Below are 15,276 nucleotides of genomic sequence, written 5' to 3' on the forward strand. Positions count from 1 at the left end.
TCATTGCTATCTGTCATTATTTTTCAACCATTTGCTTATTTAGTGCCTCCATTTTTCAAGGAAACATTAGCATAATAAAATAATACTTCATACATTGAGGATAATTGTCCTCTATCTATTAGCTCATTCTTCAATTTTTTCCAGAATTGTTTCTCCAGGTTGTTTTGCTGTAATGCTCACTAGAATCAATCAAACAGCAGTCAACTGCAAAACTTCTCACAGCCCCTGAAATTATTTAGAGCCACTCAGTTGCTCACAATAGCATCCTTCACATGTGTTGCTCTGTCATCCTTTTCTTGTCACCCTCACCACTCACAGCTTCTGCTAATTAGAATGCAAGACTTACTTCTTTATGTGCCTGTACCTCACCCAGCATCACAAGATCTCTAACTTCATGGTGCTTTGCAACACAAGTGGGTTGTTGACAAGGTAAGCCAGTGTTGAAAATAAACCTGCCCTATATATATATTTATAAACACTGGTCAGTTCATGTCAGAGCACTCTAATCCATCCCAAGGGATCTACTAACAAGAACCTCACTTACCTTTGCCTTCAGGGGTGGGTTGTAATATTAAATTGGAGGATTACTCCAAAAAGTGCTGAACAGGTTTTTCTACAGGGATAACAGCCAGAGCTCTGGACAAAGGAGGACTGATTTTCAGTCAAAGCTAGAATATCTGGCTGAAGACCATGGCAACCCAGGATACGTCTGATCTCAACTGCTCCACTGCAGTATTTTTTCTCTTTTTGGTATGACCTGGAAGCATCAGACCTGCTTAAATGTTTTGTGGTGTAACCAAGACTTGTTGTGAGATTTTCTCCATGAGAAAGTCAAGCTGACTCTTGAAGAAGGTAGATGGGGAGAAAAATAGTAACCCTTTCTGGGTTAATGACCAGTTTGTTATTGAACCTCCTGAGAATGAATTGTTGTTTCCCCCATTCACTGCCCAGAGTAAATCAAACTATCTTCCACTAAACACATCAAATAGTCCAGAACATTACAGAACATCCCTTGGATATGGAGGAGTGATTTGTATGGCCCAAAGATTGTTGGATTTTCTGGCTTGACCTGGATCTGTTGCAAGATTTTCTCTGGTAGAAGTCAAGCCAGCCCTCAGAGAGGGTACTGGGAAGAGACACTGACCCCCAGTGGGTGACTGAAGGGTTTAACTGCTGATGAAGAGTCAGTGGGGGCTCTCCCCTCATGAGGAAATTGTAATAATAATTTTTCTCCTCCCAGTATGGCCTTCCCTCATAACAATTGGCATGACCCACAAGCAGAGGTGGATGAAATTACAATTCTAACAAGAGAATGTAAACTGAAATCTGGCTAAGAAAAGGCAGTTTGTCCCATTTTGGGTGCTGCCCTTAAAGGACTGCAAAAAGAGCCACAAACTACTCAGAAATACGAGAGTGAACATACATATAAACACTGATCATTCACTCTTATCTGCCCCAGAGGATCTATTAACAAGAACCTGAGGTACCCTCAGCTACAGGGCCAGGTTGTAACACCTTATTTGTGGTAAATCTGCATGGAGAAAGGCTGATGTATGACAGAGACTCAAGGCCACAGCCCTGGAAAGAATAAACACACACAAATTATTTGTTTCATGAATATATGCAATATAAATATGATAGAACTGCCTCTTGTGTGTGTGTGTGTGCATGTAATTTTAGGTATCTCCCTATTGCACCAGTAAATGAATGTACATGTTTATGATAGTAAATTAATGTATGTTTTTCCACTGAAGACATTCTATATATGTGCCTTGCCCTCTCCCTTAAGTCTGATTCAGAAAGCCTTCATATCCTTTTTCAGCTGAAATGGTCATCTCAGGAGAGTATACAGATGGACCTGAACAAGTGTAAAAAGGCATGAACTGGTTTCTTGAGCAGATGAATTGGATGGCACCTACACTGTAGCTCGAGAAGAAAAACAAACTTAAAGAAACTACTATTTCCCCTCAAATGTCTCTGAAAAGGAATACTTTGATGTTTAGCAAGAAAGCTACACTGACTGGAAATACACAAGATATTTGCACCAGCCTCTAAAGAAAGACAAAGTGTTTTTCCTTTGCCTGTTTAATAAAAAAATAAAAAAAACCACTTCAAGTAAAACTAAAGTTTCCAAATAACTCCACATTAATTCAAATCACTGGAAATCAGTTCCAAGCCAAAAATGTGGGAGAAATAGCATCTAAATCCCAGATGATATTGCAGGCTTAGACATAGAAGTAGAACAACTCATCTTTTTTTCCACAAAGTGTGATCTTCAACTGTTTTAGGAGCTAAGGAGTATGACTAAGCCCATGAAGCTCTCAGCCAACCCCATTCATCACCGTTTTGCTTGTAAATAATTTTTCATCAAACAAAATTAATTTTTTCTACACATAATCAATTTACTTAACTTCATTAGTGTTGCTTGTCTAATAATTCATAACAAAATAATTAACAAGGCATTGAGGAATGTGTAAGTAATAAATTAAAGAGGCAAACCATTATAGGTCATCTGACTGTTAAATGAAGCTATTCTCATCACTGGAACATATAAGTACACCCAGTTAAAGGATGTTCTAGTTTTATCTCTTACCCATGGAATGTATATAAATCCTTTGACTGTTTTCCTTCTATCATTCTAATAACTTTCCTGTGTATCTGACAGTATATTATTTGTTTATCGTATTGAGAAATATCCCATTGCAGATTATCTATTTCAATAAGTTTCCTTTGTAACTACAAATTCCCCAAAACTAAAATGGAATTTTAGTTGACAAGCATCAACACCTATTAAAGGAGACAAAGCAAAGATGCTTCCTTCCAGTTCAATCATTCATGACTAAATCCTTAAATTTGACTACAATTGAAAAGAAAATATGTATGTATTTTAATCCTATTTTCCCCACTTTGATTATATTTCCTTTTTTGATTGCTTGGGATGAGTGATAAGTGAAATCTTGGATGTCCTCAATTAACTAGGAGTTTTGCTAATGATATAGTGGGTCCAGCCCAGTGTCTTTTCATGAATGTGAACAGCATCAAAAGTGTTGTAAGCAAAATGAACAAATTTAATTTTACACTCGATTGCATTAAAACAATTTTTTCTTTATTTTATATTTTAGCATTTAATGGATATTAATGCCTAGTTGTTGTTGTTGTTATAGCTAAAAATGATCTGCATTTGCTGTGTTAGTAATAGCATTTATTTTTTAGACCCTGTTGACAAAAAAATAGAACAAAGTCAGTTTTAAAAGGCAGAGAATTAAAAACCAATGCTCTTTCAATACAGAGAGATGAAGAGAAACGGGGTGGCATCATATCAGGGAAATGGGAAGAAGACCTCATTCACATAAGCTGTAATATGAACTGAACAGAATAAAACTGTGGAGGAAATTTCTCTTAAAAGGAAAGCTGAGTGGAAGGTAACTATCTTAAGAAATTAACATATACCATGGTTGCTTCTGTACAGACACAGGAAAGCATCTGGCTTCTTCCTGGAACTGCAGGCAGCCTTCAGAAACTCCTTCAGACATATGGGCCTTGCATATGCTGTGTAACGCCTCTCAAAATACCTTGGTGGCTGACCCCTTTTATTCCTCTGCTGTCCCCTGCCCCAAAAGTCACCCAGGTATGTCCAAGAGCAGTAGAAGGAGCTTCAGAATCATGATAGATTTTCTTTCTCTAGCAGCCCTTCTACTCTGCACCTGAGCTTCCTGCTCTTTGAGCAGCCGCTGTTTGCCACCGTGTTCCTCAAGTACAGGTGCTGGGTCACAGTCGTGCCTCCACTTTGCCCTGCTAAGTAACACAGCTTGTCTCCTGAAAAACCTCATGCAGAAATACAACTCTTTCATTAATCGAATCATAGAATGTTAAGGTTGGAAGGGACCTTAATGATCATCTCATCCCCACCCCCTGTGATGGGCAGGGACACCTATCACTAGATCAGATTTCTTGAGGCCTTATACAACATGGCCTGGAAACACTGCCAGGTTTGTGGCATCCACAGCACCCCTGGGCAACCTGGGTTCCAGTATCTCACCACCTTCACAGTAAGGAATTTCTTTCTAACACCTAACCTAAATTTTCCCTCTTCCAGTTTTTACCCTTTATTCCCTGTCCCATCATTACAGTTCTTGATGAAGGGTCCCCCTCCAGCATCCCTGTAGGCCCCTTTCAGATACTGGAAGGTTGATATGGGGTCACAACTCTCTCTTCTCCAGGCTGAACAGCCCCAACTTTCTCAGCCTGTCTTCATAGGAAAGGTGCTCCACCCCCTTTTCAACTTTGTTGAACTCCTCTGGACTTGCTCCAGCAGTTCCATGCTCTTCTTATGTTTGGGGCACCTGAACTGTACACAATGCTCCAGGTGGGGTCTCACAAGAGCAGAGAGGAAAAATCACCCTCTTTACCCTGGTGCCCGAATTCCTTTTAATGTAGACCAGAATTTGTTTTCTTTCTGGGCTGAGAGTGCACACTGCTGACTTATGTTGAGTTTTTCATCAGCCATCACCCCTGAGACTTTCTCTAGGGCTGCTTTCAATCACTTCTTCACTCAGCCCTTAAGAGCACCTGGGATTGCTGGAAACCAGATGTAGGACCTTGTAGTTCACTTCATTGAACATCATGAGGTTTGCATGGGCCCACCTCTCAAGCCTGCCCAGGTCCCTCTGGATGGCATACCTTCCCTCCAGAATGTCAGCTGCACCACACAGCTTGGTGTCATCAGAGAACTTGCTGAGGGTGCACTCCATGTCACCAACAAAAACAGTATCAGCCCCAGTGAGACCCCTAAGGGACAGCACTCGTCACTGGCTCTATCATACATCCACTGAAGCTCATCCTGTTATCAGAGGATAATATGAATATAATACTACGAAATCATGCACCATCCTCACACAGATCCATGAAAGCCCTATTGCAGAATCATCATTTTGGAAATGTCAATCTCAACAGCTATATCCAGGCGAAGAAGAGCAGAAAGCCAACAGAAGAACCCTGAGAGTCAAGGCAAGGACAGAAAAACTAAAGAATATTTGCAGCAGGAGCAAACACCTCAGGTATTTCTCTTGACAGATATTTGATGTGAAGAGTTATTGATGCAGAACATTGCTTTGACTCCCTGGAGTCCCTAAAGATTAAGAGGCTAAAAGACTCATGCAAATGAGAAATGTCTTTGTAAAGGAAGCAGACATCCTTCCTTAGCTAAGTAAAACTGAGCTGATTTGGTGATCAAAGGGAAGCAGTTCAACACTTGCTGAAATGATTTTAAAAGATGCAATTTCCATAATACACAGTTATACCTGAGATACTGTGCAGGTGTAACCCCCGGGTGCACTGAAAAAGCAAAGAGACCCAATACCTTCTCCTCATTTGTGTTTGTCTTAATATACTTACAAAGCATTCAACATTTTCTCCTGCAGCTGAAAACATTCTGTAAAAACCATGTCTTTTATCTATTTTTAAAATCATTTCTAGCCAGCCAAAATTCTCAGAAAGGAAGTATCCTTAAATTTCAGGTTTGCAAAAACCTCTGACTCAGTCTCTTAACATATCTACAATATGGGTAAGAAAGCATTACTAGCTTTTTGGTGCTGCTGACTTCTGTTCTATATTCTATCTTAAAAGTACACACAAATATGAACTTTTTCCAAAAGCTCTGTTTACAAACATTTCCTTCACAACACAGCTCTTCCAGGTAGATCTTTCCTTTCTGATTTCCAAATAGTTCTTCTTTGATGGCAACCTTAGCCTTATTCAATACAGGGGCATTGCTTGTTAGTTGGTTTGGTTGGTTGATTTTCATTATTTTCTACTCCAGAACTGTGGTGGCAAAAAATGTCTTGCCATTTGAGACCTATTTCCTTTGACTCCCAGTTTGAGCACAAACATTTGAAAACAACTTTGGTTTTTAAAGTGTCTTCGTTACTTACGTATATCTCATCATTCACCATAACCCAGAGGAAATGGTTAGTGACCTTCTATGACAATTAGACACCTACATATCTATGGGTCTACAGGGGATGCACTTGAGAGTAACAAGGGAGCTGGCAAAAGAGCTTGCTGAGGCACTTTCAATCATTTACCAGCAGTCCTGGTTAACCAGAGAACTCCCAGGTGACTGGAAATTAGGAGATGTGATGCCTGCCTACAAGAAGGGTTGGAAGGATGATCCCAGTAACTACAGGTCATAATCGTCATGATGTTCATGGGTGGGATGGGTGCATTCTCACTGCAAAAACCTGGCTGGATGGCTGAACCCAGGGACTGATGGTGAATGGAGTTTCATCCAGCTGGTGGCTGGTCTTGAGTGGTGTTCCCCAGGATCTGGTGTTGGGGAGAGCCCTATTTAATATTTGTATCATTAAATTGGATGAGGTGATCAAGGGCACCTTCAGTAAGTTCAAATACGACACCAAGCTGGGTGTTGTTCTGCTGGAGGGTAGGAAGGTTCTACAGTGGGATCTAGACAGACTGGACTGATGGGCTGAGGACAACTGCATGAGGCTCAATAATGTATAGTGCTGGGTCCTGCCCTTGGGTCACAACAATCCCATGCAGTGCTAGAGGGTGGGGGAAGGGAGGCTTGAGCTTCTGTAAGAGACTGGAGAGAGTAATCTGATTTGAGACATCTTGGGCTGTTTGGAATGTGTGGTAGGGAGTGGGTCAGACCTTGCTCTGGTGAGGTAGTGCCCTGCTCCCAATACCCCCCCAGTCTCACAGTGTCTGTCAGTCATGGCACACTAAAGGCAGCCCCCCAGTGTCACCTAACCCAGCCCCTGTGTGGTCAAGCGACTGAAGTCCCACCTGGAAGGAAGACCCATAATGGGTCAAGGGTTTAAGAAGCCTGACCACAAGGCAAGCATGTTTTCCTTTAACTCTACCTTCATCTTGGAGTTTTCATCACTGAAACCCAGGAGTTGTTAGCTATATGTCTGATTTTCTATATCTTTCCCATCCTTTTGTTTTTCTTCCTTTTTTCTTCTAATTCTCTTTTCACAGAACATAATATCAAATGGGTTTAAAGGTTTTCTATGGTCAGTGGGCTAAGTCTATGCTGTGGTAAGTGTTGTTATATAGTACTGAATCATTTGCCAAAGTTCCTTGATTTTCCAGTTTGCCATTAAACTTTAGTGTAAAATTTTACCTCTTGAGGGCATCTAGTTGGTATTCCACCTTTGTGTCTACCTAGAGCAAGAGAACATTAGTTTAGCCCTTTGAGTGACTGGGGTGTGAGAGCTACCCAGCAGAAAGGAGCTTGATTGGTCAACAGAAAGAGGAACATGAGGCAGGTGGTCAAGAAGGCCAATGACAACCTGGTCTGTATGAAGAACAGTGTGGCCAGCAGGACCAGGGCAGTTCCTGTCTCTTTGTACTCAGTGCTGGTAAGGCCATACCTTGAATCCTGTGCCCAATTCTGGGCCACTCACTCCAAAAAGGGCATTGAGGTACTGGAGAGTGTCCAGAGAAGGGCAACAGTGCTGGTGAATGGTCTGGAGCACAAGTCTTGAGAGTGGCTGAGAGAGCTGGGGATGTTTAGTATGGAAAAAAGAAATTTCAGGGGAACCTCGTTGCTCCCTACAATCACCTGAAAGGAGGTTTTAGCCAGGTGGGGGTTGGTCTGGTCCACTTCTCATTAAGGAAATGGCCTTAAGTTGCATATGTGGAAGTTCAAATTAGATATTGGGAAAGAATTTTCCAGGGAGGTGGTGCATTCAGCATTTCTGGAAGTGTTCAAGAGGCATCTGGATGTGGCACTTGGGGATCTGGTTTAGGAGTGATTATGGTGGTGCTGTGTTGATAGTAGTCTAGGTGTTTTTGAAGGTCCTTCCAAACTTGATCATTCTGTGATCCTGTGTGTTGCTGCAGGATAATATTCTCATAAAGTTCAGTAATGGGGTCTTTTTGGTGCACTCTGAGACTAATGCAGCTTCAACACAAAGTCAATCAGGCTTGCCAGGTCTCATGCTGAAACTAAAATGAAAATATTGAAAGGTCAAGATGAAATTTAATAGCTATTCACAAGCAAAGCTTCTAGAGAAGTTAGACAAATCTAGTCTTACCATCAGCAAGCTTGCTCATAATTTTAATACTGGAATATTTTTTTTTTTAGATACAACAAATAGCATCTAAAGAATTCCACTTCGCCAATATTTAATCCCTACCTACAAAGGAAAAACAAACTGCCTGAGTCAAACAGTGACAGAAACTCTAACCAGCCCTCCTAGTGAGTGGTTGTGAGTCTGCAGCTCAAGGATCCTTGAGGGTTTAGGAATTCTATCTAAAAGACAAGTGAGTAGTTATTTATAGTTAGCTCCCATTTGTAATGAAACAACCCACAAATGTTCCTGTTCCCAGGAATTTATAATTGCCTGTTATTGTCTGGAAATTGCTCAGATAATATGATGAATGGTGGCAACATGAAACCATGAACAAATTTAGCAGAGCCAAAACACCAAGCTGCAAATAGAAGCATGAATCCCATCATTTTGCTTGTTCTTTGAGAATGTACCTTACCCACAGGTACATCTGACAAACATTTTAGAAGTTGATCAGTCTGCATTTGTCATCAGCTATTGGAGAAATAAGCTGCCTCTCATCTATTTTTTCTAAAGTAATCCACAACCCAGCAAACATCCCTTAATGCATATGGCTGCTGTTTGGACCACTAATCTAGCTGTGAACTATTACAAATACTCTCTCCATGGATAATGAAGAATAAATTTAGTCTTTGGATTCTTCAGATGAATATGAAAAACAGTGTGGCTGTACTAATATTTACATCCACCTGGGTATGTGTAAAGGACATAAAATGTGTACTGCCACCACAGCATGGAAAACATCTGCTATTATGGTAATTCAAATAATAAATTAAAATATGCTTTATTGTTAAAGCTATATAAAATTTGCATCTTCTAATAATAACTTCTAAAATACAAAAAGATGTTTTAGAAAGCAATGCAAATTCTAAGATGTTGCAGTAAAATATTAGGTGCCATTTCCTGGGCACCTGAAATCTTCATGCCTCAATGAAGATGCCTCATGCTCATGTCACAAAAATGCATAGAATTCTCACCCCACCAAGGTTTAAGTAACAACTGAGGATCTGTCCTCCTTACCCTCCTTTAAAATAATAGAGTGGAGTCAGTTCTGTTTTAACTGCCTGTGATGATGATTAAGGAGGAGAAATACTGGCCTCAGATATGCAGCCAGCCTGACATTACCTTCAGACATCTCTGAAGTCCAGACAGTAAAACTGCCTTTTCCTCCAACTCCAGTGGCACCTCCATTCAATGCTCCCACTTGAACTGAGGTTCCTGAAAGAGAAGGCCCTGAAGCCCCATTGCACTGCATTAATGGAGTCCATGAGTTTAGGGAAAGTAAAATAACTTCTGCTTGCTTGTTCCTAACCTCACTTTACCTTAAGTTGGTGCAAACTCACTCTGCTCAAATTCACTTGCACAATACTCACTGAGAAGACACAGTGCTGGGACAGTGTCACACATCTCCACACATTTTTACATACATATAGAGGAGATGAATCCATCTTGCACAGAGATTTTGAGGAAATCCACACACAACAGAATGTCCCCAAGGTTTAGCATCTTTGCCCAACACAGAGAAGTAGGTATTAAAAAAAGCCTGATGATCACTTTGATTTAGATTCTACTTGACACTTAACCACAACTCCCTGTACCTAACATCTTATAAGCAAATTCTTCACTCAGCAAAGTCCAGCAGGGGAGTATGTAATTAGATCTCAGCTGAAATTAAGATAAGTAATCCATTCTGATACCACATGGCCTCATGATTTAATTCCATTTACAAAAAGGAAAAAACCCACAAAACTAAAACCAACCAACAAACAAAATCCAACACCAACAAAAAAGTCTCACCATGTTGCAGTAAAATACACTTGAAAAGAAACTCATGAAAACATCATCTTGTACTACACACATGAGCATATTTTCTACCTTATCTTTGACATGGACTTCATTCTCTGCACACAAGTGTTTTTATGCTTTAAATTATATCTCCCACTGGTAGAATTCCACATAATCCTGGAAGGAGATACTTTCCAGCAGTAGATACCAAGATATCTTCATACTTTCAGAATCTTCAATGTCTCAGTTGTGACTCATACCCAGGACCAAGCATACCCTATTTTTGGTCATTTCTGCTGTAAGCCAGCAGCCACCTTGAGATCCTTTACAACTGGCAGAGTCTGTGTGCCATCAGATACCCTATGGCATGGTGTTTGGCCCTGATGGCAGCTGGGCCAGGTTTTCAGGTCTCTCATGGAACAAGCAGACCATGCATTGCCGTCAGGAGATGCAGGGTCCTGCCTCACCCCAGCATCACAGACCATTACGTCATCCTGTTCATTTTGGCTTAGCTTGCTATCCTCAAAAGGCTGCATAGGTTTGTATGTAGGAGAAAAGGAGAGGATGTACAGAAAGTCTTGACGAATTTCCCTGCTATTTCTGGAAGGCAGCACTGCGAAACTGTGATCTTCCCCACGCAGAAATAGGTCCTGGTTCCCTACCAGCAGCTTGAACATGTTTCAGCTGAAACCCCATGAAGAGCAGTTGCTATGAAGAACCACTAAATAACACCCATCTTGTAGTTTGTAATTATATTTATCAGAAATGTAACAAAAGGGGTATTTCATAACACGGTATCTTACAAGATGGCTTGTACAATATCAGCATGCTGGGTCCAGGCTCCCTGTCAAAGCTTTATTCAGATGTTACACTGTCTTGACTAATCATTCCTAATCCTATCATCAGCTGCCATCATGTCAAGATATGTCAGCCGTAAAAATGAAGAGATATGTTAAGGAAATGATGCCTTGCAAGGAGTAATGCTGAATTTGAATTTAGTAGGAAGATAATGACTTATTCTTTGTTGAAGAACTATCTTATGCAACTGGTTCTAGTTCCCAAACACATTCCTCATTTCTAACAGCTGCTCTCACTGGAACTTCTTTCCTTTTTAAGATGTTTTACCTGAGATGCTTCACCAAAATTGTGCTTCAAGATAAAAAACAACCCAACAAACGTGACGTCTGGGAACTGATCATAAATGAAACACAAGATTGCAAGAAGAGTGAACTCTTCTTGGACTTATAATATATTGTACCAGAAAAACCTTAGCTAAACTTGGCCTACAAGTGACCTGCTGATTGCCATGCTAGAGTGATTGCTCATTACTGGTGCTGATCGTCATGATACTCACAGATTCAGCTATATCAGTTCTGAAAAGGACACTTTCAAATAATTGCTGCAAGCTGAATGTCATGTGTAAAGACAGTTCTCAAAGGGAACTGCGAGAAGTTTGTTTCCATTCTGCTTTGGAGAGCTATTGCTGAAAACTCCTAATTTGATAGTATAGCTAAATAAATACTAACAAAAGAAGCCAGAGGGTGAAATTATGGAGCCAACCCTTCCAACATTGTCAGAACCTGCATTACAACCACACCAAAGAGAAAGAATTTTTCTTTTATGTAAAAAAATCTGTTATACGAAGATGAAGAACTAGAACAGTGATGTTAATTCTGCTTGAAGATCTTGAATCTACAAATGCTGAGAATGGTCAAACACCTATGTCAACTAAACTGTAATGTTCCCATTACCATAGAGAACTAGGGACACCTGGGTTAACATTTAGTCTCAGAATATTTTCTCCACTTTTTAATGAAACACACCAAACCATCTTTTATTCCATTTCCACATTTCATTTATCAAAACAGCTAAAAATTAGTCTAATTCTTCTATAAGCCCTACACCCCATTAAAGAAAAAAATGGTATGTGGTATTTTGTCTTTTCTACACTGCTTTCTTTTATCCATCAAGTTTTTTTACCCATTAGGTGATTAATTCCACAAGACTAAAGAAAAGCATTGTCCAAGAAATCCTCTAAACTTCTGTGTATCTCTGTGCAAAAAGAAGCAGATGGTTATATTGTAGCTGCCAGCTCTCCAGGATTGCATTAGGTGAATCACCTTCAATTCCAGAGTTGCTTAGGCAAATTAATACGTGATCATCTGTGCTACTAATTCTTGTCTCTTGTGTTAGTCAGCACAGTGGTTTGACATCTCCAAACTGGGTGATTCTACCAGGGATCCCAGCAGAAAATAACTTCTCATCAGATGCTTCATCATTCACAGGGTCAGGGATGAATATCAAAGGAAATGCAGAAAAGGTTCAGCCAGTTTGTTCTTTGGAATTTTAATTTCTTATTCAAAACCTAACAAGGACAACAAAAATGCAAAGGTCCAACCTTTCCATTTCAACCCCCTGTTTTTAATTTCAGAGAGAAACTTAGGCCCAGTCCTAGTTTTCACTGAACTAGTTCACATAAAGTTGGGACTGAGTAAACACACAAATTTCATAATGTAGTTATAGAGTATTTTAATCTAGAGGCAGATGACAGCATAAGGAACAGATCTCAGGTAGTTAGAAAACATCAGAGTGGTTATTTAGAAACACTTATATAGAAAAGAGGTACCAAGAGGAGAAAGACATCTATACTATATAAATGTATGAAAAATTGAAAAAAATCCCAGCTGTTTTTTTCCCCTAATAGTAGGCCATCATTACTTAAACTCCCTTAATATGGCTTTCCTGACAGATTTATGTTCTCTGACTTGAATGTTAATAGTTCACACACCTATTTGGTAACATTCAGAGCTGCAACAAGAAAAACTTTGCAATATTTTCTATAATATGCCTCTATATATATTCTCTCAGCTGCTTTATGTCTGACAATTAACCACCAGCTTTAATTGTTATCTAGCTCAGAACACACTACAAGATTGATGGGAGCCATGGCAGGAAATTCCATTAGATAGCCTTTAATTTTTTCAAAGACAATTTGCTTACTGTAACTTGCTTGGACTCATGGAGTACTTTGGTAAAGATCTTAAATGCTACAGACTTCTGGATGCATCACAAATCTGATTATCTCCTTCTCTGCCCTTTGTACACACACAGTCTCTCTTGCCAGTCCCAAGCATATGGAAATCATGAGTCAGCCCTAAGCCATTGAATTATAAGTTTGGACAGAAGAAAGAAACTGCAGAATTTTAAAAGAGTAAGTAGATATTCTTATCTTGTTTCTGAAAGGAACTCTTTTATAATGTCTTATCTGGTTAACAACTAGATAAAACAAATGTTTTCTTTACCGTTTTGTGTCAGAATGATTTGGAGAAAAAAAAAATAAAGAAGTTAAGCAGCCAAAGCCGTGAAGAGGTAAGGATACTGAGACCTGCAAGACCCATAGGCTCACACCAACAGCTGTCAGATGGGGGAATTACAAAAGGAAAAATTTATGCTGCATCCCTGTCATTATATTGTTGAGTCTAAGCGTTATCAAAAGGAACCTCCTTAATCACCCTGAAATGGGTTGCAGCACAGCTAAACACAGACAGGAATAAATAACAATAATAACAGCCCCAACAAAGCTAAACAGGCTGTAAAGCCCCATAATTGGATTCATCAATCTGAATCTGTTAGAAGGTTAGCGCTCGGGCTAATGCGGCTTGACCTGGAGTGATTGCTGATGCTGCACCAGCTATAAGACTCCTGCAGGGGAGCAGTGAGGGGGAAAATAAATAAATATATCAACGAGGCTCTCGGGAGCACTTTAGGAATCACCCTTTCAGCCTGCCATAGCTATCATTCAGCCTGCAGCATCTCAGCACTACAGACAGCAATCTAATCTTTACACTGCAGCTAGTGGGAAAACAGCACCCCGGCTGCTGGAACAGGGAAAATACTTCACAGACAGCAGTGAGCTGGTAATTGCAGATGTCAAACAAGCTTATTAAATAGAAGGATTTCATCCACTCCACCCTCCCAGCAGCCACACCCTGCACAGCAACGTGACAGCAGTCCCCAGCAGTGATCTGACTCTGCAGGTTACACGCCAGCCCGAGGCCTGAACCTGAGGAGCTCCAGCAAGATTCCCCTCTCAGCAGCCTCTGCTGCCATCCTGCTCCCTGAGACATCACCAGCAGTCATAAAATTTGCCTTTGGAAGGGCTGGCATCAGGTGAGCCCTTGTTCTGCAGAGTACTTTCTACAGGGCAATTATATCCTGCTCTATTTGCCTTTATGTTGTTCTTACAACATAATTAATTTTAATTTTTAATTTTTTTTTATATCCCCTTAATTTTAGGGGATATAATAAATGTCATTTCTGTTAAATGAACCACCAGGTCATAACCTTTCTTACACTGCTCTTTATTAGCACCCCCTGACACAAATTAGCACATTAATCTCTACAAACAACAACAAAAATAATAATAATAGCATTTTGGAGGCTTTATCAACATATAGTTATCTAGCAGCTTGTACAATATCCATGGTGCATTTTTGACACTGTGGCTCAACAGTGCATGGTCTCCTTTTGGTTGGTCAATAGCCTGTGAGTTTGGGAGATCATTGAAACCTGACACTGAAACATCATCTCTGTGAAATTACAAGGAGGTGAAAATTAGTCCAGCTCTCAACATTTCTCAGCTTTACACCTGCTTCCTTATGTTATGGCTCAAGTATCTTTCAAAGGCCTAGGCTTGAACCACCCCTGGCAGTATCTGTGTACAGGTCACTGAGCATCTCTGGACGGTTTTGCTCACTTTCTTACAGGCATTATACTGGAAAACAAACCTGTTTTTCTGTTTTCTGTACAGTTGAGGACAATGTGGTCTGAACAGTGTATGGGCCATGCCTTCAGAAAATTTCTTAATTTTACAATAAAACTTCTGTGATATGTAGGTTATAGTGCAGGGTGTAGAGAGAAGTTGGCTTTGTAAACATTTCAGTACAATCCCACTAATGCCCCTAGCTTGTGAAGACAGTTTTGAACCTACAACATATAAGATCAGAAAAAGGTAAAACCCCATTTTTCTCCTCATCACTCAACAGACTATTGAATCTATTTAATATTTCTTTTTAATCTGATCAGAATATGTTTTATAGGTAAGAATAAACTTTCCAAGCCTTGAGACTAATTAATTTTACTCATACTTCCACGGCAAAATCACCACAAATGCTTAAGAATTTTGCAATAGTTCATTGCAGAAGCTTCCCCAGAGAACATAATGGACACTTTTTCACCCATTTCATGTCTCAACACCAATGCAAAGTTAGTCCAAATACTGATAGCATTCATTAGTGAGTTCCACAATACTTTGGTATTTGTTGGTTGGATATGCTTTTTTCCTATGCTCAGCTTTTGATCTATCACCCTCATATACATCTATATCCATATCCTA

The sequence above is a fragment of the Cyanistes caeruleus genome, chromosome 3, assembly GCF_971803275.1.
Source record: "Cyanistes caeruleus chromosome 3, bCyaCae1.hap1.1, whole genome shotgun sequence".
NCBI lineage: Eukaryota > Metazoa > Chordata > Aves > Passeriformes > Paridae > Cyanistes > Cyanistes caeruleus.